This window comes from Lemur catta, chromosome 9 (genome assembly GCF_020740605.2).
Source record: "Lemur catta isolate mLemCat1 chromosome 9, mLemCat1.pri, whole genome shotgun sequence".
Classification (NCBI taxonomy): Eukaryota; Metazoa; Chordata; class Mammalia; order Primates; family Lemuridae; genus Lemur; species Lemur catta.
In genome coordinates, this window is record NC_059136.1 from 74,021,181 (window position 1) to 74,048,356 (window position 27,176).

The window sequence follows — 27,176 nt, forward strand, 5'->3', positions numbered from 1 at the left end:
TTGTTTGCATAAGATTTTTCTAGAAGGGGAAACAAAGAATTGTTTAGAGTGATTACCCCTGGAATGAATTGGGTGTGTGTAGGGGTGGAAGGCTTTGTACTTTTTATCGTATATGCTTCCCTGCTGTTTGAATTCAGTTTTTTTACTCTAGTGCATGTAGTGCCTTTAAAATAAACAAGTCTATTCTGGACATGGTGGCTCACACCTGTAATCCTAGCACTCTGGGAGGCCGAGGCAGGAAGATCCCTTGAGCTTAGGAGTTCAAGACCAGCCTGAGCAAGAGTGAGACCTCATCTCTAAAAAAAAAAGAAGAAGAAGAAGAAAAATAAAAGAAACAAATCTAAAGATTTTAGATTTTGAAAAGGAAATATTAATTCCCTGTCTCTTGGTGATTCACTGAAAACCATTAATAAGATACTAAATGAAAGCTGAGGTTGAATAATATAATATAATCCCATCTTACCTCATAGATTAAGCAATTTATAATAATACCATTGGAATATTTATGTGCAGTTGTCCTTGCTTATGTATTACTTGTCAAAATCAAGTAAGTTAGCTACTTTATAATCTTCATGTTACAAATGAGAAAACAGGTTCAAAGGAGTTACATAATAGTCACAAGGTAGTACAGCTAGTTAGTGAGAGGCTTGGGAGCTGATCACTTCATAAGGACCAGGAAAACATTTGCCTCTGCTACCACTGAATCCCCAAGTCCTAGCAAAGTGTGTGATACGTGGCCAGGGACACAAACATATTTGTTGAATAAATGAATAATAACTAAGTATCAAACTTATGCCCTTAACTACTATATTAAATTCCCTCCAAAAGGTATACCTGGGCTGAGTGTGGTGTTGTAAGCCTATAGTTCCAGCTGCTGGGGAGGCTAAGATGGGAGGGTTGCTTAAGCTCAGCAGTTCAAGGCCAGCCCGGACAACATGGTGAGACCCCATCTCTACAAAAAATTTTTTAAAAGCTATACTTGGGGCAGCCAAAAAGCATTTTTTCAGCACCTTTACATATGCCAGCACAGGTCCTGGATCACTGTGGCATGAAGAGAGACCCAAAACCTAAGGTGCCTCGCCTCTTAGCTCTGTACTCAACACCTGCTGGTTTCTGGCCTAAAACCTCGGCACCGGCCTGGCATGGTGGCTCATGCCTGTAATGCTAGCACTCTGGGAGACCAAGGCAGGAGGATCGCTTGAGCTCAGGAGTTCCAGATGAGACTGAGCAAGTGCCAGACCCTGTCTCTACAAAAAAATAGAAAAAAATTAGCTGGGTGTGGTGACACGTGGCTGCAGTCTTAGCTACTTGAGAGGCTGAGACAGGAGGATCACTTGAGCCCAAGAGTTTGAGGCTGCAGTAAGCTATGATGATGCTGCTGCGTTATACCCAGGGTGACAGAGCAAGACTCTGTTTCAACAACAACAACAAAAAAGGTAGAATCTCAGCTCAGCACCTTACTCCCCACTCACCTACAGGGGTGATTTTGTTTTGCAACTGATTTACTACCCTAGCATTTCATTCATTCACTCATTCATCTAATATTTGTTGAGCACCCACCACATACCAGGCATTGAGGGTATAGCAGTGGAAAACACAGGTAAGGTCTCATTTCTCCTCTAGTTTTTGTTCAAATTGGAAAGACAGACAAAAGAGGAATAAAAAGTATCCAAATGAGGCTGGGCCCAATGGCGCATGCCTGTAATCCCTGCACCTTGGGAAGCCAAGGCAGGAGGATCACTAGAACCCAGGAGTTTGAGAATAGCCTGGGCAACATAGTAAAATCCTGTCTCTACACACAAATCTTTTTTTTAATTAGCCAGGCATGGTGGTGCATGCCTGAAGTCCTAGGTACTTGGGAGGCTGAGATGTGAGGATCACTCAAGCCCAGGAGTTCAAGGTTACAGTGAGCTATGATCATGCCATTACACTCCCTCCTGGGCAACATAGCAACACCGTGTCTCAGATAAATAAATAAATGATTTAAAAAATGAGAAAATATCAGGTGGCTGTAATTTAAAAGTCATACAGTACCTTAAATTGGTAAGAATAGGCAGGGCATGGTGGCTCATGCCTATAATCCTAGCACTCTGGGAAGCTGAGGCAGAAGGATTGCTTGAGGCCAGAGTTTGAGACCAGCCTGAGCAAGAGCAAGACCCTCATCTCTACAAAAAAAAAAAAAAAATAGAAAAAATTAGCTGGGCATGGTGGTGTGCGCCTATAGTCCCAGCTACTTGGGAGGCTGAGGCAGGAGGATCGCTTGAGCCCAGGAGTTTGAGGTTGCTGTGAACTAGGCTGATGCCACGGCACTGTAGCCCAGATGACAGAGCAAGACTCTGTCTCAAAAAAAAAAAAAAAATTTTCAAGAATGTGGAGAAAAGCATATATTAATACATTACAGTGCTGCCTTCTATTATTGGTGGTAATGTAAAATGGTGCAGCCACTTTGAAAAATATGTCAGTTCCTTAAAATGTTAAACATAAATTCACCATATCATTTAGCAATTACCTTCCTAGCTATCTAATCAAGGGAAATGAAAACATATGGTCACACAGAGACTTAAACACAAATATTCACAGCAGTATTATTCATAGTAACCAGAAAAGTGGCAATAATCCAAATGTCCATCAGCTGGTGAATAAACAAAAAGAATTTATCCATACATTGAAATACTATTTAGCAATAAAAGAATAAAATATTGATACTTGTGACAAAGATGAATCTCAAAACCATTGCAAATTCAAAGAAGCCAATCACAAAAGACCACATATTATGTGATTCCATTTATATGAAATGTCCAGAATAGTCAAATTTATAAAGACAGTAAATCAGTGATCTCCTGAGGAATGAGGAATGAGGATTAACTGCAAATGATGAAGAGTGATCTTATTGAGGTGAAGGCAAAGTTATAAAACTAGACTATGGTGATAGTTATACAACTGTGTAAATTAACAAAAAAAAATAATTGAATTACATATTTAAAACTGATGAATGTTATTGTATGTTAATGTACCTCGCTAAAGTCTCTAAGAAAAAAGCTTTGGAGACTTTTGGCAAAGATATCACAGTAAGTTTGCTTTTAAAATCAATCCCATCACTTAAGAGCAAATCAAAACATGAAAAGTGAGAATCAAACAGTTATTTGTAAGGAACGCGTCATTTTTTGCATTTTTTTTTCAGAGACTGAGTCTCACTATTGTTGCCCAGGCTTGAGTGCAGTGGCCGTCCCCAGGTTCCCTCACCAACCTCTGCACTGCAGCCTCGGCTCCAGGCCTCAGCCAGAGCAGCTGGGGCTGCAGGCTGCCGCCCCCTCGCTCTGCCTGCGTTCCTTTCAAAGCCCTGTCTTCATTTTAGAGTTTACAAAGGGGAGCCCAGTAAAAATACCAAGATTTATTATTCTTCTTCTTTTTGAGACAGAGTCTCACTCTGTTGCCCTGGCTAGAGTGCTGTGGCATCACCCTAGCGACAGCAACCTCAAACTCCTGGGCTCAAACGATCGATCCTCCTGCCTCAGCCTCCCGAGTAGCCGGGACTACAGGCATGTGCCACCATGCCTGGCTAATTTTCTCTGTATATATTTTTAGCTATCCATGTAATTTCTTTCTATTTTTAGTAGAGACGGGGTCTCGCTCTTGCTCAGGCTGGTCTCAAACTCCTGAACTCAAACGATCCACGCGCCTTGGCCTCCCAGAGTGCTAGGATTACAGGCGTCAGCCACCGTGCCCGGCCAAATACCAAGATTTAGTCTTGTAAGTTTTCATTCAATCATCCACCAGAGCAGTTCAAGGAAGGAATCTTGCATTTTTTATTTCCAACTATGTTGTCTTCAGTGGGAGGAGGATGAGAATCCTGGTGAATGAACAGTGTTCACCTTCTGAAATGTGTTCCTTTCCCCTGCAGGTGATTTTCACTTTTTGCCTTTACTGCTTGATCTCTGATCTGCTTTTCAGTCATCCTCCCCAACTTATTTTGGCCAGCCTTGGTTTGATTTTCTCGTCACTGTCTCGTCCTTCCACTAACAGACCATCTCTCTCCGCCTGATTTATTTTGTCCTTTGTTTTTGAGGCCCGTCTTCTTCCCTACTGTGCCTCCTGGCCCCTCCATTTCTTCCTAGTCCTCCTTTCTAAGAGCAGAAAGGGAGATAAAGATTTTCTTTAATTCTCTCCAGAGTCCTGTGTGGCTGTCCAGCCTGGTGGCAGGTGTTGGAATGTGACTTCAGCACATTCCAACCAACCCGAGCCCTGTTAGGGAAGAATGAGCCCTTGCACAATTAGGGGGAGTGTTTTATGGCCTGTTATTGTTATTCTTATGTTGTCAGACTTTTGGAAGAAACAGAGGATTAATTATTTACAAAGTTGTGATGAAACTTTCACTAAAATACTTTCACACCTAGGGAAAAAGGAGACCTATAAACCAAGCATTTCAAGGAATTTTGGGGAAAAAAATCATCTCTATTTTAATTCTCATTTCTCTCGAGCATTCTACTATTGGAGGCAAGAAAAGCTGTGCAAGAGGGAATTATTGGAACTTTTTAAAGGGTACTTAATTATTTTTATCATTTTTTTCTAGCTGCAAAGAGAGAGAAATGAAGAATACATTTATTTTAAAGTCTAATCATTTTTTTTACAGCCTATGGAGGGACTTTAATGAATAATCATAAATTTTCTTCACTTTCAGAGCCCCTGTGTGAAAAAAACATTCCAATAAGAGAGAGATTCTAATCGTTGGTGGTAATTACTTGAAACCCTGAGTCATTAGACGCTATTAATTGTCTGAAATATAACCAGAAGAAAAATAAACATCAGGGAGGAAATCTAGCATGACTACAATTGACTTCAATTACGATCTCTGCAGTCTATAGGAAAATCCCAAAGTCAGTGTTTCAAAATTGATTTCATTAACGTTTAAGTAACTTTTTAGTAATGTTTTAAGTAACTTTATAGTTTAACCAGCTAGCACTCTTTGTTCTTTATTTAACTGGATATGAGTCTAAGACTCTCTTTACCGGTGTTTTTGGATACCCACTTTTTTTTTTTTAATCAATGGTGTTCGTGCAGTTAACCTTTAATAGGAAGCCACTCAAGCAGAAAACCTCCAGAGGAGCCAGCAGCCCAGCCACCACTCCTGGGCGGGTGGCTGCTAACGCTGCACCCACCACGAGGACCTCCGACCCCCCTCAGTAACGTCTGAATTTTTTTGTTTGGTTTTTTTTTTTTTTTTTTTGAGACAGAATGTTGCTCTGCTGACCAGGCTAGAGTGAGTGCCGTGGCATCAGCCTAGCTCACAGCAACCTCACACTCCTGGGCCTCAGTGATCCTCCTGCCTCAGCCTCCCGAGTAGCTGGTACTACAGGCATGCGCCACCATGCCCAGCTAATTTTTTCTATATATTTTTGGTTGTCCAGATCATTTCTTTCTATTTTAGTAGAGCCGGGGTCTCGCTCTTGCTCAGGCTGGTCTCAAACTCCTGAGTTCAAATGATCCGCCCACCTCGGCCTCCCAGAGTGCTAGGATTACAGGCATGAGCCACCGCACCCGGCCCTGAGTTTTCTTCTGCCTTATGAATTTCTTCCTCTGCTCTGACCACCTTGAACTTCACACAACGAAACCCTGGCCCTCAGCTCTTCCTGCCCTAGGTAAACACACCCATCCCTCCGATGGGATTCTTCCCAAATTTGAGGCAATCTGAGTGATCGCACACCTCCTCTCCTCGAGGCCACCACCCCAGGACATCGACTGAAGTTCTGTGGGTTCCACCTCTGAAGCATGTCTCCTCCCTCCTCTTTCTTTCGTCCTCTGCTGCCACCCTGTTTCTGGCAGTAGCTTCCTAACCAGACGTTTGGCCTCACTTCAATCCACTGGACACTGTGAGGCCCAATCACTCTTTCTCTGCATGTCTCAGACCATTTCTTTTCTTTCTTTTTTTTTTTTTTTTTTTTGAGACAGAGTCTCACTCTGTTGCCCTGGCTAGAGTGAGTGCCGTGGCGTCAGCCTAGCTCACAGCAACCTCAAACTCCTGGGCTCAAGCAATCCTCCTGCCTCAGCCTCCCAAGTAGCTGGGACTACAAACATGTGCCACCATGCCCAGTGCATTTTTTCTATGTATTTTTAGTTGTTCAGCTAATTTCTTTCTATTTTTAGTAGAGATGGGGTCTCGCTCTTGCTCAGGCTGGTCTCGAACTCCTGACCTTGAGTGATCCTCCTGCCTCGGCCTCCCAGAGTGCTAGGATTACAGGCGTGAGCCACTGCGCCTGGCAGTCTCAGACCATTTCACTTCTTGCCTTAAAATCATGGAGGATCTTTTGCTGCCTGGGGAAGAGGATAACCTGCTGACATCCAAGCCCTTCTTCAGAAGGGCTTTGGACACACCCTGTTTTGTTCCGGGCTTACCTCACATTAATCCACGACGGCACCTTTATACTCCAATCAAGGCAGACCACACACCATTTCCTGAACAAGTCCCTGTGCATTTCCACGTCCTGACTCTGCCTCTCCTACTCTGCCAGCCACCTATGTCTGCCAGCCTTTACCTGCTTTGGACACCTTTCCCCAGGAAGCATTCCAAGAGTCTTCCTTCCTTCCCCGGGGAGTATTTCCTAACCTGCCCTTTGTTCTATTAGCAATGCACAATGTGGTTAAAACTCCAGTAGGCAGTAGCAAAATTTTTTGCCTTTAGGGTCATACTTTTTCTCTCTAAACAGACTGAAAGCTCCAGGAGGGCAGGCAACATGTTTTCTTCCTCTTTTGACATAATAGGTAATAAAATATTGTGGAAAGAGTATGCATTTTAGTGCCACAAGGCTTGAATCCTCACTCTGCTACTTACTTGCTGGGTTACCTTGAGGAAATTACTGAACCTCTCTGAACCTATTTTTCTCATCTGTAAAATGTGGATACTGACCAGGCACAGTGGCTCACACCTATAATCCCAGCACTTTGGGAAGCTGAAGCAGGAGGGTTGTTTAAGGCCAGGAGTTTGAGACCCCACCTCTAAAAAAATTTTTTAAATTAGCCAGTTGTGGTGGCACACATCTATAGTCCCAGCTACTCAGGCGGCTGAGGCAGGAGGATTGCTTGAGACCAGGAGTTCGAGGTTGCAGTGAGCTATGATGATGCCACTGCATTCTAGCTCAGGTGACAGAGCGAGACCCTGTCTCAAAAGAAAAAAAACAAAAGTCATGTGAAAACCCATCATGTCACAATGTTGAGTGTAAGGATCTTCACGCTGAAATTTCTGTAAATGGTTATCTCCCAGTGATGCCAGATGGGATCAGCACAGCCCTGCCTCTGCTAATTGCTAATGCCTATAAAATAATCTCCCAAAAAGAGGGGAGGAAAAGGTGAGAGGTCAAGTACAAAGGCTCACTTTGATGAGCTCATCGCTGTCCTGATTTAAATAGTGTCCATGTGTAGTTGACTCTCTAATCCATATCTCCCACCCAAATCTCCCCTCCAAATATAACTCACACATTCATCCATCTAAACCAAATGCATACTCAGCCAGAGGTGGTGGTATGTTACCCGTAGTCCCATCTACTTGGAAGGCGGAGGCAGGAGGATTGTTTGAGGCCAGGAGCTGAGGTTGCAGTAAGCTAGGATGGCACCACTGCACCCCAGCCTGGGTAACAGAGCAAGACCCTATCTCAAAAAAATAAAACAAAAATAAAAAACTAAAATGTACAAACATTGTGCCAGACAGACACTGCCCTGAGAAGACACTGCACAAGAGCATCACTGTCCTGTCCTCTGGGAACTCCCGACACAGAGATTTTTTTTTTTTTTTTTTTTTTTTTGAGAAGGAGTCTCACTCTGTTGCCCGGGCTAGAGTGAGTGCCGTGGCGTCAGCCTAGCTCACAGCAACCTCAAACTCCTGGGCTCAAGCGATCCTACTGCCTCAGCCTCCCGAGTAGCTGGGACTACAGGCATGCGCCACCATGCCCAGCTAATTTTTTCTATAGTTTTAGCTGTCCATATAATTTCTTTCTATTTTTAGTAGAGACGAGGGTCTCACTCTTGCTTAGGCTGGTCTCGAACTCCTGAGCTCAAACGACCCACCCGCCTTGGCCTCCCAGCGTGCTAGGATTACAGGTGTGAGCCACCTCGCCCTGCCTCCAACACAGAGATTTACAGACACATGCTGGAAAGTTCTACACAGTCTAAGTGCTCTGGAATACATAGGAAGGGCCCCTCACATGACCCCAGGCCTTAGGAGTTAAGGAAATCTTCCTGGAGGGAGTGACATCTAAACTGAAACCTGAAGGAGGAACAAGATCAAACGGAAAAAAGGGGGAGGGGGAGAGTTAAACCCGGAGGTAAGCGAAGGCCAGTGTGTTCAATGAGCTGGAGGAAGTTTAGTGCGAGGGAGAGGAATGAGGACAGGTAGGTCTGGGATGTGGACAGAAAGATGATAGAAGGCTGTGAAAGTTATATTAATTACTTACACAATCACAGTCACTTACTCTGTGTACCTGGTATAAGTATTCAATCTGCATTAACTAATTATTACCATAATCCTACAAGGTAAGTACTCTTAGAACCCCCATTTCTCTGATACAGTCATTCATTGACGAGTTTTGAGCAAGGAATGGCTGTGAGCAGGATGTCCCTACACAGACTTCATGCTCAGCCAAGAAAATGGAAGTCATCATTGTTCCTCTTCCGAACCAGCCTCTTGCTCTGCGTCCCTACGTGCTTAGCTCCTGGCCCCACTATCCTACTGTCCTCCCAGTCTCTGAGCTAGAAGCTGGGGGTTCACCCTTCCCACTCACTTTCAACCCCCCCCCTTGGGCCTCCTCCAGGCTGGTTCCCCTCCTTTAAATCCACCTCTCTCCAAAATGCAAACCCGACCACGTAAGACTTGACTTTAAACACCCCAGGGCTTCGCGTAGCTCTCGTCGTTCCCGGTGGCTTGGATGCTTCCCTGGCAAGGACACACCACCAGGTGAGGGGCAGCCGTGTGTGACCGGGCTCTGCTCTCAGCCCTTTACATGAACTGACTCAGTTCTCACAACAATTGTACTTTACATAGTTGGGGAAACTGAGGAACAGGGACATCAGGTAACTTGCCGAAGGACACAAGAGTTAGTGGGACCGGGGCAGGTACCCTGGCTCCAGGGTGTGCACCCCTAGCCTCCACTCTAACATGGGGAGAGTAGAGAAATGCAGGTCCCTGAGATCTGGGAGGAAATAAAATGAAATAAAACTTAACTGAAACTTTTTGACATGACTCTGCTGAGCGGTGCCGCCATTTCCCCTTACACACTGGGAGCGTCACAGACGTCCAAATCCAGCTCCTCAGCGTGGCTGTCACCTACCCCTCCAGGTCCTTTCCACGCTCTGCCTGACACGTGGTGGCCCTGCAGCCTCACTGCCCTGTCCCCAGCTCCCGGCCCTCTGCCTGTGTTCACCTGTGATGTTGTAACAGAGAGACCTCGTTCTTCTGATGCGGCCCAACTTTCAGTAACAACATGGCCGTCCCTTTTTCAATTTCTCCTGTAGGCTCTGAGCCAGCTTCCTAAGGGCAAGAACCACACGTTCGTTCCCACTGCTTAGCCCTGTGGCAAGAACAGGGTGGCAGTCCCAAAATAACATTGAATATTGGCCACTGGGGTCGGCCTGCTCTTCCTAACTCGCCTTGAATTTCCCCCTCTCTGTACAGTTTTACAATGTTGTATCAATATTGTAACTCTTTTTTTTTCCTTGAAATAGAGAAAAGGTCCAAATTAGTGTCTTTCATTCATTCATTCATTCGACAAGTATTTAGTTAACTCCTATGCGGTAGGCACTGTGCTAGGTGCTGGAACAAATATATAGCATAGACTACCTTAAAGATGGCCCCTTTCACTTGCCACATTGAGACTAGACCACAAGGAAACACAGCCGATGTTCCCCAGCCACTTCCCACGGCAGCCGGTGCACTCCTTGTTCATTGCGTCTGTCTTTACCTCTAGACCAACTTCCCTGAAGGCTGGGTCATTTCTTCCTCCTTATAGCCCAAAGTCTAATGTGATGTCTGTGGAATGGAAATGAATTTGAGTGGTTTTTTTGAGTTTATGTAGTCCAAGTAAGAGCAAAAAAGAAAAAAAAAGAATTTGAGTGCTTTTCAATAATACAGCACTCATGATATCCAAGTTCCAATGTGTGTTAATAATGGGCCAAGTATCCTCCTAAATTCTTTCCACACATGATCTCATTTAGTCCTCTCGAGTGATTGAGGTAGGCATTGTTCCTATCTCCACTTTCCAAATGAGGAAACTGAGGCTGGCAGAGGCTGTGACTTATCCTGAGACACCCTTCCATGTGGAACACGTATATTCCTTAGGTCCAACTATTGGTCTCATCTTTAGTCTTAATTTAGGTATAACCTGAGACTCCCTAATCCTACTAAACTGCCCGTGTCTCTGTGTATCTCTCTGGCATAGAGTGTGCTTGTTTGGAAAAAGTTTCCAGGCCTGTCGTCATTAGGATTTCTATTCCCAACAGAGCTCAGGCATAGAAAAACCTGATCTATTTTACACCCCACACAGAGGGTTTTAAAGGGGAGGTGCACTGTTCATATTACAGAGGGGGATAGAGGGAAGATACGTTTATCAAAGCAAAGTCAAACTCTTCTCTTATTTTTGTAGGCAGTTTATTTTTTAAAAATTTAAATCTCAGCAACAAAGAAAGGTTCTGTTATGCGAACAGTTTTGTTTGTCCTTCCCCTTTAAAGGAAGAAACCCCTTTCCCTCCCCCCACCCCAAGACTGGATTTAGATAAGCCTAGAGCCAAAACCACCCTGTGGATTGCAGAACAATTGGCCTACAGGTGGGGCTTGATGAAAGGCCTTTGAATTCTCAGGGGTCACCTGAGTGCCAGTTTTGCAAAGCCTCCCTCTGTTCTCCCTGGGGGGTTTCTCTCCCTCCCTCCCCACCCCATTTATCTATGCAAACGTACTTCAGAGAGCATCTGCTGACTCCCCAGCCTTCCTTCGGTCTCCACCCCTCCCAACCCCACCCACAGCACCCAGATGAGTCCCCGCTGGGCCTGTTACTGATACTCAGGGCAAAGGCGGGAGCAGGGTGGGGTGACCCTCCCAGCCCCTTCAGGGAAATCGCAGGTCTCCCTGGGCGCATACCTGCCTCTCTGGATCCCCTTCTCTTGCAATGAGGAAGTGGGCAGCCCCTGAGGCCTCTGACTTTGCTCCCTGCGTCCTCAGCCCCCACTCAGTTCCTCCCTGCGCACTGAGCACCCCTCTGGGCCACCAAATACCAAAGTACGCCTTACACAACATCTCCATGCCTGATTTTAGAGACACCCAAAATAAAGTGGAAGCCAACTTTTGTTTACTAAAAATCCAGTATTTTCTCCTCCCAAAATGAACTTGAAATGTAATAGCATATACATTTGTTTATATATTTGTTCATCCACCGAACTCTTTTATTGATCTGCTATTATATGCCTGCCTGATGCGGTGTTAGGCACTGATGAAAGTGAAATAAGACCAGGCTTCTTTTTCAAGGAGCAGGAAGTCCCATGGGGAGACAGAAAAGTGAAACATAAAAATCTTCAGTGCAAAGTTAAGAGGCACCATGGCTGATCGGTGGAGGTGACTAAGGAAGCCAAGGAAAGGCTTGCAGGGTGCCCTGGCCCAGGCTCTTGCATTTCTCCCTCGTCCCCTCTGCGGCTACCTAAGAGAAAGGCAGCAAAACACGACTCTTCCTTGGGGCTCCAAGCTTAAAATGTTTCTTACTGGGACTTTCCTTTTTTTTTAGACAGAGTCTCACTCTTTTGGGCTAGTGCCGTGGCATCAGCCTAGCTCACGGCAACCTCAAACTCCTGGGCTCAAGCGATCCTCCTGCCTCAGCCTCCCGAGTAGCTGGGACTACAGGCCATGTGCCACCAAGCCTGGCTAAGTTTTTCTATTTTTAGTTACCTGGCTAATTTTTTCTATTTTTTGTAGAGACAGGGTCTCACTCTTGCTCAGTCTGGTCGTAAACTCCTGAGCTCAAGCGATTGTTCTGCCTCAGCCTCAGAGTGCTGGGATTACAGGCACGAGCCAGCGTGCTGGCCACTGGAACGTTTGTTCCACGTAGTCACTCACTCCTCCGCTCACACGTTCATTCAACAAATGTTCTCTGGGCCCCAGCCGCATGTTAAGGCCCTGTCTTAGGCACTGGGGAAACCGTGGTGAACAAGATCCTCCCTTCTTGGGGCTGACATCCTCATGGTGGGAAGTCAGAGAATGAATGTGTACGTAAATAAGCACAAAATAATTTCAGGTCGTGATAAGTGCTGCAAAAAAAAAAAAACAAATGTAAAAGGGCTATAGCTGGAGAGTGCCTGGAAGTCACAGTAGACTATTTCCCTGAGAATGGAAGACCTCTCTAAGGAGGGGAGATGGAGCTGAAGCCCGAATGGCTTAAGAGTCTCCTACGCAAATCATCCTTGTCTTGGGGTCGTGCTACTCAGTGTAGTGAGGGCAGAACAGCTAATGCTAACACAACACACACGCATCAACTAGAGCTTTGCTTTACCTTGGTGCCGTGTTTGAGAAAATGAAAAACCTCTTTTCCATGCAAAAATAAAAAGCTTTTTTTAAAAAAAGTTTCATGTGCAAAGATCTGGGAAGAGAATGCCAGGCTGAAAAAAAACAGGCTACAGTAAGGCCTGAAGATGGGAATGAACTTGGATGCTTAAGGGACGGATGAAGACCAGTGCCTGGGAGCACCGGGTCCTGGGGGAGCCGCGGTGGAGAGGATGAGGCCGCAGACTGGAGGGTCAGCCCATGCCAGGCCTGGTAGTGACAAGGGGCATGGATTTTATACCCAGGACAATGTTGCAGGGAATAAGGAAGGCTGGATAGATACTTTCAGTTAATTGTTTTCTAAATAAACTAACAGAAAGCTTCCAGTGTACCAGGCTCTTGTCTAACCACTGTGTACATGTTCAAGCATAAGATCCTGAACAACAACCCTGTGAGGTAAGTATTGTTATCCATCTGTGGGAGGAGAAATTGGAGGCCTACTTGACCGGCTAGTCCAAGGGGATTCAGAGGACAGCGTCGGGATTTGGAATGTAGCATCCTGTGTCCTAGTATTCCAGGCCTCAGAACCAGATATTAAATGTTGTGTTTAAATATAAATTTAAAAAATCTAATCCTCCCCCCCTTTTTTGTCTTCCAACAGGAGTTTTTCAACTTCCCAGAATGTGCATCTGTCTAAAAGTCAAAGAAACCCTTAAACTCATTCACATATTCTTTCAATAGGCTTTTCCCAGAGGCAGTTTTGAGGCCCACTTGCCTGGGGCCTGGGCACGTGCTCCTCAAGTAGTGTTTTGTTTTGTTTTAAATACCCTCAATTAAATGCTGGTAGGACTGTAAACCCTTCTTTGTCCTACTTTGGGCCTTTTAAAATGTAACCTGGTGGCCTGCTATCTCTCTCCTTTGAAATTCTGATGAAATTAATCAGTATTCATGGTTCTCTGTCTGAACCTGGGCTCTCTCTGAAAAGGAGGGACTCTCCAATCAGCCCGGTAGCCCGGAGCTGCTCAAACCTACAAGTGCCCAGGAATCACCTGGGGGGGTCTTGTTTAAAATGCAGATTCTGACTCAAAAGGTCTATGCAAATTGCCCAAGGAGTTGGAAAAAAAAAAAAAGGTCTGGACTGGGGCTGTTTTTCTAACTTGCTCCCGGGTGATGCCAAAGGCTGCTGGTGTTTGTCTATGCCTGGAATGGCAAGGCGCTAACCCAAACCATTTCACCTGGCAGGACAGTTTTTCTGGGCTAGGAAAAATGAGTCCTAGCTCTTTTTCCCAGGAGTACCAGCTAGCAGGCAAGACTACCAACCCACAATCTCTCAAAATCATTTTATGCAACTAGTGTATGAAAGACACAGTTTAGGGGCATCGCCAAGTGACTTGGCCCAAAGTTGATATGTGAAAATAGAGACCATCATTTATGAGACATAGGAAGGAATTATGCCTTAAATAATGAATTGACTATGTCTTGCAGCAAGTAAAAAAAATGTGTGTCCTTTGAACTAGTTTCTGCTTTCATCTATATTTGTCTTATGTTTTTAATAGAATATGAAGAATTTTGAATTTATAAGCTGTAAAATTTAGTATAAATCAAGCCTCAGAGTAGATACGATTCTTTGTTACGTTATTCTGTGCATTTGGGAATTTTAAAAAATTAAAAATCCATTGGCCGGGCGCAGTGGCTCACACCTGTAATCCTAGCACTCTGGGAGGCCGAGGCGGGTGGATCACTCGAGGTCAGGAGTTTGAGACCAGCCTGAGCAAGAGCGAGACCCCGTCTCTACTAAAAATAGAAGAAATGATCTGGCCAACTAAAAATATATATAGAAAAAATTAGCCGGGCATGGTGGCGCATGCCTGTAGTCCCAGCTACTTGGGAGGCTGAGGCAGAAGGATTGCTTGAGCCAAGGAGTCTGAGGTTGCTGTGAGCTAGGCTGACGCCACAGCACTCACTCTAGCCTGGGCAACAAAGCGAGACTCTGTCTCAAAAAAAAAAAAAAAAAATCGATTCTCCTTACCTCCACCCCACCCCATCCCCTGCCCAGTCAGTTGTTACTGCTACACCCGGAAGGCCTCTTTATTAAGTTCTCCACTCCCATAGCACCTGTGCTAAGGGAGTTATGTAAGGTGTTCGTGGTCTCTGCTCTGCACTAGGGCGTTAACTTCCAAACTGATACTTCCAAACTGATTTCACCGTGTATTTTCTTTCCCACCCCAGACAGCACAACTTCAATCAAACCATACCTCTGCTCAGAGCCCTCAGCTCTGAGCTCCCCCACTGGCCAAAGAAAACCCAAACTCAGAAGTGTGGCACTGAGAGTCTTTTTTTTTCTGGCCCCTCTACCTTTTTAGGTTGGTGCAAATTACTTAACCTCTCTGAGTTACAAGTATTCATTTATTGATTGATTGATTGATTGATTGAGATAGGGTCTTGCTTTGTCACCTGGGCTAGAGTGCAGTGGCGTCGTCGTAGCTCACTGCCACCTCAAACTCCTGGGCTCAAGTGGTCCTCTTGACTCAGTGGGGACTACAGGCACATGCCACCACACCAAGCTAATTTTTATTTTTGGTAGAGATGGGTCTTGTTGTTGCCAGGGCTGGTCTCTAACTCCTGGCCTCAAGCAATCTTCCTGCCTTCCAAAGTGCTAGGATTGTTGGCCTGAGCCACCACTCCCAGCCAGGAATAAATGTAACCAAGGAAGTAAAATATATGTCCACTGAAAGCTACAAAACATGATGAAAGAAATTTTAAAAGACACAGATAAATGGAAAGACATCCCACGTTCATGGATTGGAAGACTTAATACTGTTAAAATGTCCATGATGATGAGTGCGTTGCGCACCATCTGGGGAATGGTCACACTTGAATGTTCTGACTCGGGGGGGATGGGGGTGGGGGGGAGGGGATGGGGGTATAACTACATGACGAGTACAGTGCGCACTGTCTGGGGAATGGACACGCTTGAAGCTCTGACTCGGGGGGATGGGTGGGACATGGGCAATATATATAACCTGAACTTTTGTACCCCCATAATAAGCTGAAATAAAAAAAAAATGTCCATGATACTCAAATTGATCTACAGATTCATCACTGTTCCCATCAAAATCCCAGTGCCATTTTTTTTTTCACAGAGATAGAAAAAACAAACCTGAAATTCTTTTTGTTTGTTTGTTTTTAGACACAGGTTCTTGCTCTGTCACTGAGGCTGGAGTGCAGTGGCCTGATCATAGCTCACTGCAACCGTGAACTCCTGGGCTCCAGTGATGCTCCTGCCTCCAGTGATGCTCCTCCTCCCACAGTGCTGGGAGCTCACATTACAGGCATGAGCCACTGCACTGGTCTTCAGACCGAAAATTCATATGGAACCACAAAAGACCCAGAATAACCAAAGCAATCTTGAGAAAGAACAAAGCTGGAGGCCTCGTGCACACTTCACGATTACTTATTCTTAAATCTACTGAGCACTTTCCTAACTTTGCCCATTTGCTGAAGTCCGTAGCTATGCCTGGCATTCTAGCCACCACCTCTTGCATTTCCTTTCTTTGCTTACAACTTTACATTTATTTGTGTAATTGTCTGATGAATGACCATGTTCCAAACCAGACTGAAAATTCCATGATGGCAGCAGGCACAATGTCCGTTGTGTGTCACGCTGCGTCCCTGGCCTCCAGCTCAGGGCCTAACACATACAATAGTCAATTAAAAAATTCATTTCAGTGAAAACAAGCCCAGTTGACTATCATCTTTTCTTAATCTTTTCTATTTTTTCCAACTTACCTCACCTACTGGTCTTTTTCAGCATAACTCAATGGGTCTCGTTCAATGGTTGAGAATAAATAGTACCCTCTTAAAATGGCATCACATACGTACAATATGAACTTATCTGGATTATAAGGAATAAATAAGAAAAAGAAGAGAAAGAATGAAAAAAAATAACATGGTAATGAATGACAGTGATGCTCCCAAACAATGAGACATGCAAGTTATCACAAAGTATGGTTTAAATGACAATGAGTGACTTTATGATCTTGGAGCCAGGCAAGAGGGTAGTGGTGGTATTTCCAAGAAGTCAAAAGTTGAGGACCCTGGAAAAACAATATAAAGTTAGTAGCTTCTTCCTCTATCATAAATGCAAGCATATGGCATACTCACATATACTATATTTGGAAGCTGATTTAAGCATTTTCAAGGATTATTGTGACTTGGCACAATTTTTACCTTCAAAATCTAACCACTACCACCCCCATAAAATTAAACTCCACTAAGCTGTAAGCACTTTGAGGAAAAATCTGAGTTTTTTGTACCTTGGCATGGTCATATATCATAAGATGGAAAATAACTTAAAAATCAGAGTATCTTCAGAGCCAAGCAATTCTTTTTGGCTACACATTAAAACTTACTGAATTAACATATGTTTGTCAAAAACTGGTACTATTGAATCTCATCAATGGATTCAACATCTCCACGCACTTGTTAAAAAGATTCTATAGTGCTGTAAGTATGCTAGATTTTGCCAAGTACTGAAAACATTTTTGGGACAGTTTCAGTACTGAATGGAATTATGTATTTATTACCTAAATTATATAAGCTATCCATTCTTTGTGTTAAAAAAAGGAAGAGAAAGAAAAAAAAGATATGTACTTAAGCAACAAGGATTAAAAAAATCCAATATTACCCAACTACCCAGAGATACCAATTACTAATATTTTTGGTTTACAATTGTTCGTATATTTTTTTCAGTATGTGTCCCCTCCTAAGGTACATGTTTATATTACACTAATGGTTATAAAAACGAATCACAGAATGTTAGCACTGACTGATTGCAGCCTAAGCCCTTCATCTGACAGATGAAGAAACTGCAAGACTCTTTCCTGAGGGTGGAACATGGCTGCACTATAATTATAGCAACTTTGAAAATATGAGGCCTTTGGGTCACAGAATATAACTTCATGTTCTTGCATGTTCACATCACAGAGGCGCAAACTCCAAACACTTACGCTGGTCTAGAACAAAAAAAATACACAACAGGGGGTAAAATTCAAAAAATAAAAAATACAGAAAAGGTGAAATTAGATGAATGAAGATTCAAATCTTCACTTATTCATGCTAGAAATGTGCTTCTGAGGAAGACTCGGAAAAACTACATTGTAATTCCCACTCTGCTATTGACAAGACGTGTGACTTTGGTAACTTCCCTGTGCCTATTTCCTCATCTGTAAGAATGGGGATTATCCCATTTTCCATTTAAATGTCATGCAAAATGAGATGTTCAAAGCAAGAAAGAGGAGTACTAAATGCATACACTAACGTCTAACAAATCATGCTGTTCTAGTTGTGTTTAAAATTTTTTAATTAAAAAAATAAAGTCTAACAAATCATAAATCTCCTTGTTGCTCGTCAAGCTACAAAGCTTTTCCCTACTTGATATCTCTCCCAATTTGAATTGATGTTTTGTGTGTGTTTTCATATCACTATATGCGTATCTCCACATTATTATCACATTGTATTGTCATTCTTGGTTTCCAGTTCTGTCTTCCCCACTAGATAACAAACTCTTTCATGACGGGAATTGGGTTTTTTTCAGTAGGAGGCTTGGGGGACCTCCCCTTAGCCTGCTCCTAATTTCCATCAGCCCCCCAGCAAGACAAGCTTCCTCCACCCCTCACTCAGGATTTGCCAACCAGATCCCAACCTGAAGGCCCACTCCCCACAAGGGAGAATTTTTAGAAGCACCATTAACTCTCTTTTTTTATCTCCAGCATCTACAATAATGCCTAGCAGCTAACACTGTAGACGGTCAGTGAAAGTTGGCTGAGGGATGAATGGATGAGACAACTGAATTAGTATGTCAATCTCTAAGAATGTGCTCTTCCTGTCAGTCAAGGCCTCCTCTGTGTAAATCTCTGAAATCTGATGGTTTGACAATTGTAGTTTGATTATTCAAGGACCGTTGTAACTTGTAATAACTTGTGACTTTGCTGAGGAAGGAATGCGAATGAAGTAGGGGCCAGGAGGGGTCAGGACCCAGGCCCTCTTCCTCCTGGGTTAGTCCTCCCAGCCCCCTGCTCCTGCCCAGCTCTGTTATCGGTGACTCTGTCATATGTTCACGTTAGCCAGGAATCTGATCCTTTGACTCTGACATCCAAGTGCTTTCTCCTACAGCTCTCAAAAAGGAGTAGAATTTTCAAAGCATTTTGTTACCTCTTTTGATTCCCACAACTCAGACAGTATGGGTACAGTTATACTTATTTGTGAAGAGGCTCAGAGAGATCAAATGATTTGCTGAAGTTCCCTCAGCTGACGAGTGGCAGAGAGGACCCTAGAAATCAAGATCCCCAACTCCAAATAAATGCTCTCTTCTCTTTACCATGAACCAAGAATGTTGGACAAAGAAACCACCCAATACATTTATTAAATATATGAAGAAAAAATGAAAGCCAGTAAAAGGAGGAGCAGAGGGGGCATTAGGGTCAGGTACATGTGTAAAATTTGTTCTGTATAGAAACTTTTTAGAGATTTAACAAATATTTGTTAATTTAGCTATTGTTTTTTTTTTGAGACAGAGTCTCGCTCTGTTACCTGGGCTAGAGTGCCGTGGCGTCAGCCTAGCTCACAGCAACCTCAAACTCGTGGGCTCAAGTGATCCTTCTGCCTCAGCCTCCCGAGTAGCTGGGACTACAGGCACGAGCCACCGCGCCCGGCCTAGTTGATTTAATAAATCAACTAACACGTGGTTTCCATAGTAGGACTCACTAAAAATCCATTTGGGTGTGCCTGGAGGAGACCTTTGGCTAAGTTTATCAGATGATTCTCCTGCCACAACAGGTAGTTGAGAGCAGGTCTTATTAGACTACTTATTTGATCCAGCAATCCCACTACTAGGTATCTACCCAAGGGAACAAAAGACATTCTATAATAAAGATATCTGCACTCGAATGTTTATAGGAGCACAATTCACTATTGCCAAGGATGTGGAAACAACCCAAGTGCCCTTCGATCTGTGAGTGGATTAATAAAATATGATATATGTATACTGTGGAATACTACTCAATTACAAAAACAATAGTGATCTAGCACCTCTTATATTATCCTGGCTAGAGCTTGAGCCCATCCTTCAAAACGAGTTATAACAAGAATGGAAAAATAAGCACCGCATGTACTCGCCATCAAATTGGTACTAACTGATCGACACTAAGGTGCTCACATGGTGGTAATATTCATTGAGTGCTGGGGGAGGGGGGGTGTGTAAACTCACAACTAACGGATGTGGTGCGCATTGTATGGGGGAAGGGCATGCCTCCAGCTGCCCTGGCTTGGGTGAGGCCAAGTCATTACTTGTAACCAAAATGTTTGTTTGTACCCCCATAATATCCTGAAATAAAAAATAAAAATAAAAGAAGTATGATTTGGTAAGGGGTACAGAGAGGCAAAAGAACAGGATGCAGTTCCCTAAAGTACAGAGAAGCCACCCGTGAGAATCATCCTGGGGACCCCACCATCTGGAGATGCCAAAGAGTGGTGGTGTCCAAACCAAGGAAGCACCCGAGTCCAGGACAGCAGGGTGGGCGAATGGCCAGCACGTGAGCCTCCAAGGCCAGGGCTCTCGCTCTGCTCCCCTGCTTTCTGAGATCCCTCACAGCTCCACTGAATAGAAAAATATTAACTTAAAAATAGTACAGATGAGGCCAGGCGCGGTGGCTCACGCCTGTAATCCTAGCACTCTGGGAAGCCGAGGCGGGTGGATCACTCGAGGTCAGGAGTCCGAGACCAGCCTGAGCAAGAGTGAGACCCCATCTCTACTAAAAATAGAAACAAATTATCTGGCCAACTAAAATATATATAGAAAAAATTAGCCGGGCATGGTGGCACATGCCTGTAGTCCCAGCAACTTGGGAGGCTGAGGCAGGAGGATCACTTAAGCCCAGGAATTTGAGGTTGCTGTGAGCTAGGCTGACGCTACGGCACTCACTCTAGCCAGGGAAACAAAGTGACACTCTGTCTCGGGGGGGAAAAAAAAAATAGTACAGATGGTGTGCAATCTACAACTAAAGTCACTGAGTGGGTTGATTTTAGCAATTTAGTATTTTGGTAAAGAATACGGGCTCTGGAGACAGAGAGGGTGTGTATCCCAGCTCAGCTACTTATAATACTGTGTGTATGGGCTGGTGTGGTGGCTCACACCTGTAATCCTAGCACTCTGGGAGGCCAAGGCGGGAGGATCTCTTGAGGTCAGGAGTTTGAGACCAGCCTCAGCAAGAGCGAGAGCCCATCTTTACTGAAAATAGAAATAAATTAGTTGGGTAACTAAAAATAGAAAAAATTAGCTGGCCAGCTTGGGCAAGGGCAACACCTCGTCTCTACTAAAAATAGAAAGAAATTAGCTGGACAGCTAAAAATATATATAGAAATAAAAAAATTAGCTGGGCATGGTGGCGCATGCCTGTAGTCCCAGCTACTCAGGAGGCTGAGGCAGGAGGATCGCTTCAGCCCAGGAGTTTGAGGTTGCTGTGAGCTAGGCTGACGCCATGGCACTCTAGCCCAGGCAACAGAGTGAGACTCTGTCTCAAAAAAAATAAAAAAAATTGGCTGGGCATGGTAATGTATGCTGTAGTCCCAGCTACTCAGGAGGCTAAGGCAGCAGGATCGCTTGAGCCCAGGAGTTTGAGGTTGCTGTGAGCTAGGTTGACGCCATGGCACTCTAGCTCGGGCAAGAGAGTAAGACTCTGTTGCAAAAAAAAAAATACTATGTGTATGATTCTGGGCAAATTACATAGCCCCTCTGAACCTCAGATTCCTCTTCTGTAAATGGGGGTGATAATTCCTGCTTCATAAAATTGTTGGGACCATTAAACAACTTAATACGGTATTTATGTGCCTAGATCAGTGACAACACATGACAGAAGAATTAGCTATTGTTACTAGTACTGGTGCCTATGGAACTTTCATTATCCATTAATGATTAGAAAAATACAAGGTTGAGAATGTTGGGTCAAGTCTTTAATTAGTTTAAAAATTGAGACTCTGTCTCAAAAAAAAATTAAAATTATTGCTCTTTGGTGGAGGGAGGGGGAGAATAAAAAATAAATAAATAAATAAAATTATTGCTGTGTGAAAGAAATAGTTAAAATGAAACAGATAAGCCACAGACTGGATATATTTTTGCAAAACATATATCTGATAAAGAGCTTATGCCCAATTTTATAAAGAATATTTACAATTCAATAGTAAGATGAACAACCCAATAAAAAATGGGCAAAAAATTTGAAAAAGTGCATCACAAAATAAGCTATATGAATAACCAATAAACACATGAAAATATGTTCAACATCACTAGTCATCAGAGAAGAGCAAATTAAAACCACAAGGGGATATTTGGGAGCACACAGATACATAAGTGTTTAGAACTGTTACAGACATATAATGGCATCATTCTTTAAATTTGATTTATTCATATAATGTTGTGAATATGTTCTTAGAATAATATTTGCTAGACTTTCTTTATTTTTCCTGCATGGGAGTTTTCTGGTGAAAACCAGAAAATCTGCTAGATAAATTCTAAAGGAGGTGTAAGCTTTATGAGACTTTCTTGAATACTATCTATCTATATATATATATACAAATGAACTTAGAATATATATGTACTATCTATACATTTTTAAGAAACATTATATATGATTTATTTTTTTGAGACAGAGTCTTGCTCTGTCGCCCTGGGTAGAGTATGGTGGCATCATTGTACGTAACTCACTGCAACGTCAAACTCCTGGGCTCAAGCGATCCTCTTGCCTCAGCCTCCCAAGTAGCTGGGACTACAGGTGTGCATCACAACACCTGGCTAATTTTTCTATTTTTAGTAGAGATGGGGTCTCACTCTTGCTCAGGCTGGTCTCCAACTCCCAGCCTCAAGCAATCCATCTGCCTCGGCTTCCCAGAGTGCTAGGATTACAGGCGTGAGCCATCTCGCCTGGCCATTTTTTATTCTTATGTAATCTTATAATATATTCTTATATAATCTTACAAGATATACAATCTTACAAAACTTTTAAAATTAGTTTTAAGTAATATAAAATGTTTCGTGGAAAAATATCAATGAGATACCACTACACATTCACCAGATTGGCTAAAAATTAAAAAGACTGACAATACCGAGTGTTGGCAAGGATGTGGAGGTGCTGGAACTCGTATTCATTGCTAGTGGGAATGCTACAGTGTGCAGCCACTTGGGAAAGCAGTATAAAGTGCCTTATTAGGTCTCCAGCCTGGGCAATATAGTGAGACCCCATCACTACAAAAATTTTTTTTTAAAAATTTGTTGTGTGTGGTGGCACGTGCCTGTAGTCCTGCTACTAGGGAGGTCGAGGCAGGAGAATCATTTGAGCCTAGGAGTTTGAGGCTGCAGTGAGCTATCATCATGCCACTGCACTCCAGCCTGGGTGATAGAGTGATACCCTGTCTCTAAAAAAAATAAAGTTAAACACACATTCACCATATGGCCCAGCAATCCTACTCCTAGGTAATTACCCAAGTAAAATGAAAACATATGTCCACATAAACACATAGACATAAATGTCCGTACAGCAGTATTCATAACAGCCCAAAACTAGAAACAATCCAGGTATCCATCAATAGGGGGAATAGATAAACTGTGGTATACTCATAAAACAAAATATCATGCAGCAATAAAAAGAGATGAACAATGACACATGCAACAACATGGATGAATCTCAAAAAACATTATGCTGAGTGAAAAAAGCCTCATACCAAAGAGCACAGATCACGATTTTTATGGTGGAGAGATTTAAAATATTGGTTGCTCTCACCTGTTAACAATAGAAGAAAGAAAACATAATAGAAAAAAAAAAGAATGAAATTATTGGTTGTTTCTGCAGGGATGGGGAGGAGGAAAAAAACTCCAGACTGAGGTCAAAAATTTTTTTAGGAAGTGAACTGCTCCCCTCTTCTCTTACTTAATTCTTAAATGGCTTAGTTTGCTATTCAGTTAGTTTCTTCAAATAGCTCTTGTTCCTTGTCTCAGCAAATTTTACCTCCTGTACTGGCACTTTGGTCTCAGAGAGTTGAAAGTTTTGACAAGTAAGTTGAAGACTGCATCAGAAGAACACAGTGTGGAACAGCATGCCTTGCTGGCCTTCCAAATGTTTCCCAGGGGTCACAATTTCACCTGGTCACTTTTACCAAAGAGCACTAATAAACTAGACTTGTAACTCATAGCATGAACAGATCTGAAAAGTTAAGATAAAACATATGTAGTTTAATGTCACTTATGCAAAATTTTAAAAGATACACACTGCATTTTTTTTTTTTTTTGAGACAGAGTCTCGCTCTGTTGGCTGGACTAGAGTGAGTGCCATGGCGTCAGCCCAGCTCACAGCAACCTCACACTCCTGGGCTCAAGTGATCCTACTGCCTCAGCCTCCCGAGTAGCTGGGACTACAGGCATACGCCACCATGCCCGGCTAATTTTTTCTATATGTATTTTTAGTTGGTCAGATATTTTCTTTCTATTTTTAGTAGAGACAGGGTCTCGCTCCCGCTCAGGCTGGTACACACTGCATTTTGATCATAGAATCATATATATTAAAAAAATAAACAGACAGGAAATGCATGTTCTAACTTCAGGATGTTGGTTGCTTCTGGGAACAGAGAGGAATAGGGCTGGAGTAAAGTACAAAAGGAACATCAGTTGTACCTAAATCTATTTACTATCTATCAATATTAAATAGAGATCTGAAGCAAATATAGAAAATTGTTGAAATTTGTTAAGTTTGGGTTAGGGTGGGCATTTTGTTACAGCACTTTTTACTTCTCTGTGTGGTTGAAATTTTTCATAGTCAACCACAACAAGAAGACTGAGACACACATCAGCCCCGCATCTCCCCCAGCTGTACCTGCCTTGAGGTATTTAATAGAAAAAAAAAAAAAAAACGATTATCTCATGAGAGCCTTCTTAGTAGCATCTTGGGGAAGGAAAATCCCCTTTCCTTCTTAGCAACTGTTCTCAAGGAAATCTACTGATAGCCACATCTTCCATTTTCCAAATATCAACGTCTATCAACTGATCGTTGCCAGGAAATATAGCTCCTATTCAATACAGTTCATGGTCAAACCAGTGAAGTCTAAACCACATCACTCTCTGGAACTTGAGCATAACCTGCAGGGTCCCTTCCAACTTGGGATGTCTATGATTGATCCCTTTTTCAAAAGTTTTTTCAAGTTATGAGATTCTTTTTTCCTCAGCCATCAATAGAAAAATGCCATCAGTTATACCTATAGGTTTGGGGTTTTGTTTTTTAGTAATGTAATTAGCAACTTGGCCATTGGATGTTACTCTTGTTGAACAAAAAAAGAAAGAAAAGAAAAGAAAAAAGAAAAGAAAACCATATATCTGGAAGCCACATCTAAAATTTTCAAGGGAGCTCTTACCCATAAGTGGGTGAGGAGATTGCTTTATCTGAAATACTAGATGATTAGAGAAAGCAGAATGCACTATTAAAAAAAAAAGAAATCAGACTCTAAGACCAGCATCAGTTTCCAACCAAATCTATGACCAAGGTCAGCATTCATCGATGATGTTTCAGATTAAACATCAGAATTAAATGTGTAACTTGGATAGTCACCTAAACCTCTTTTTATTTTGTTTCCAGGACACATATCATATTTCAATGTGCCATGATATTTACTTATTTGTTTTGTTTATTGTCTGTCTCTCTACTCCAGAATGTGCCTCCAGGGTAGCAGGGATCTGGGTCTGCTGAATTCGTTGATGTTCACCAAGGGTCTAACACGGTGCCTGTGATATAGCTGGTGTTCAATAACTCGGGGTTCAATACAAGAATGAACTTCTGCGTCTCATGACCCCTCTCTGACAGGTGATGATCCTAATGATACTATATGTCAGGCCTCAGGCTAAGCACTACAAACATGATCTCATTATCAGTCCCACTTTGCAAATCAGAGACTTAGAAAGGGTAAGTAAACTGCTTAAGATCACACAGCAGCTAAGAAGCAGGTCAGGGATTCAAATTTGGAGTCTGCAAAACTCCAAAGCCTGCTCTTAAACATTGCCTCACATGCCCACTGTCTAGGAGGGTGAGATGTACACCCCCAGAACAGATTTCTCTGCACTCCAGTTAGGACTGGTGACTTCTCAGCATCCAGCCACTCCATCTCCCTTCAGGGGCTCCCCTTCCTTTGTCACACGTGGCACACTCATAGGAAGAAATCTGGAGGTCCACTCCAGTCCAGCCCCACTCCCACCACCAGGCACAAGACCCATCCCAATGCCATGCTTGTTAACAATGATGTCAATTCATCAGACACACCCACTTCTTGAAGTTGAAGGGCAACCATGATCTTAGAAGTGTTGTTTAGGGGGAAAAGTTTAAGCTTTGGAACACTAGAATCCTAAATTCAAATGCTATTTCTATTCTTGCTACCTGTGTGACCGTCAAAAGTTATTTAATCCTTCTGGGCTTGATTTTTTCACTGGTAAAATGGAAATACTGATGCCTCTCTGATAAAGTTGTTGAGAAGTTAAAGAAGATTCTTGGCTGGGTGCCGCGGCTCACGCCTGTAATCTTAGCACTTTGGGAGGCCAAGGCTGGAGGATTGTTTGAGGCCAAGAGTTCAAAACCAGCTTGAGCAACACAGTGAGAACCCCATCTCTACAAAAAATTAAAAAAAAAAAATTAGTCCAGAGTGGTGGCGTGTGCCTATATTTCCCAGCTACTCAGTAGGCTGAGGCAGGAGGATTGCATAAGCCCAGGAGTTTGAGGCTGCAGTGAGCTATGACGATGCCCCTGCATTCCAGCCTGGGCAACAGAGTGAGACCCTGTCTCAAAAAAAAAAAAAAAAGAAGAAGTAGAAAAGAAGATTCTTGCAATAAATATTAAGACCACTCCCCTTTTCAATGGTCACAGAAGGGACAACAAAAGCATTCCTTTGTCCTGTTAGAAAACGAGTGGGAAAAGAGTAAAAAGGAGAAGCATTTGAGATGCTCAGGGTACCTTGTCTCACCTTGTTTGAATTTTGCTTGGAGGAGGATTGGGAGCAATGCAAGGAGGAAGGAACTGGGGGAGTTTCTCTTCAGGACTCCACTCCCCTGAGCATGTTCCTCACGTGTGAGTGGTGGAGAGGGGGAGAGAGGCAAGGAGGGGGTGGGCAAAGGCTCAGGCAGAGTCCTCCAGATTTGCAGTTGCCACAATGGTTTATCTTTTCTCTTTCTTTCTTTCTTTCTTTTTTTTTTTTTTGTTTCTTTTTCTATTTTTAAACATGGGATCCCACTCTGTTGCCAGGCTGAAGTGCAGTGGGGCCGTCATAGCTCCCTGCAGCCTCCAACTCCCGGGCTCCAGTGATCCTCCTGCCTCAGCCTCCAGAGTAGCTGGGACCACAGACTCAAGCTCTGCACCCAGCCTGCTTCATCTTTTTCTTACTGATTTGTAGAGCTATTTCTATATTCTGGCTAGTAATGCTTTTATCTGTCATAAGCATGCAAATATTATCTCTTTATAGTTTGTAGCTTGTCTTTTAACATTTTTCTTGGTGTTATTTGTCATTTACTTGTATAATTATTTATTGCCTTAAAAGTTAAAAAAAGGCAAGTGAAGCAGCGTCTTAGCATTTTTTCCCCCCAAAACTAGAT

The 27,176-nt window shown here is 43.1% G+C and overlaps 1 non-coding gene across 1 annotated transcript; it reads right to left on the minus strand.

Moving 5' to 3' along the window:
• Positions 1-22,029: 22,029 nt before the first annotated feature.
• Positions 22,030-22,093, minus strand: LOC123645354. Its single transcript, XR_006737535.1, has one exon. It is a non-coding gene; the product is annotated as a U7 small nuclear RNA (small nuclear RNA).
• Positions 22,094-27,176: the final 5,083 nt, after the last annotated feature.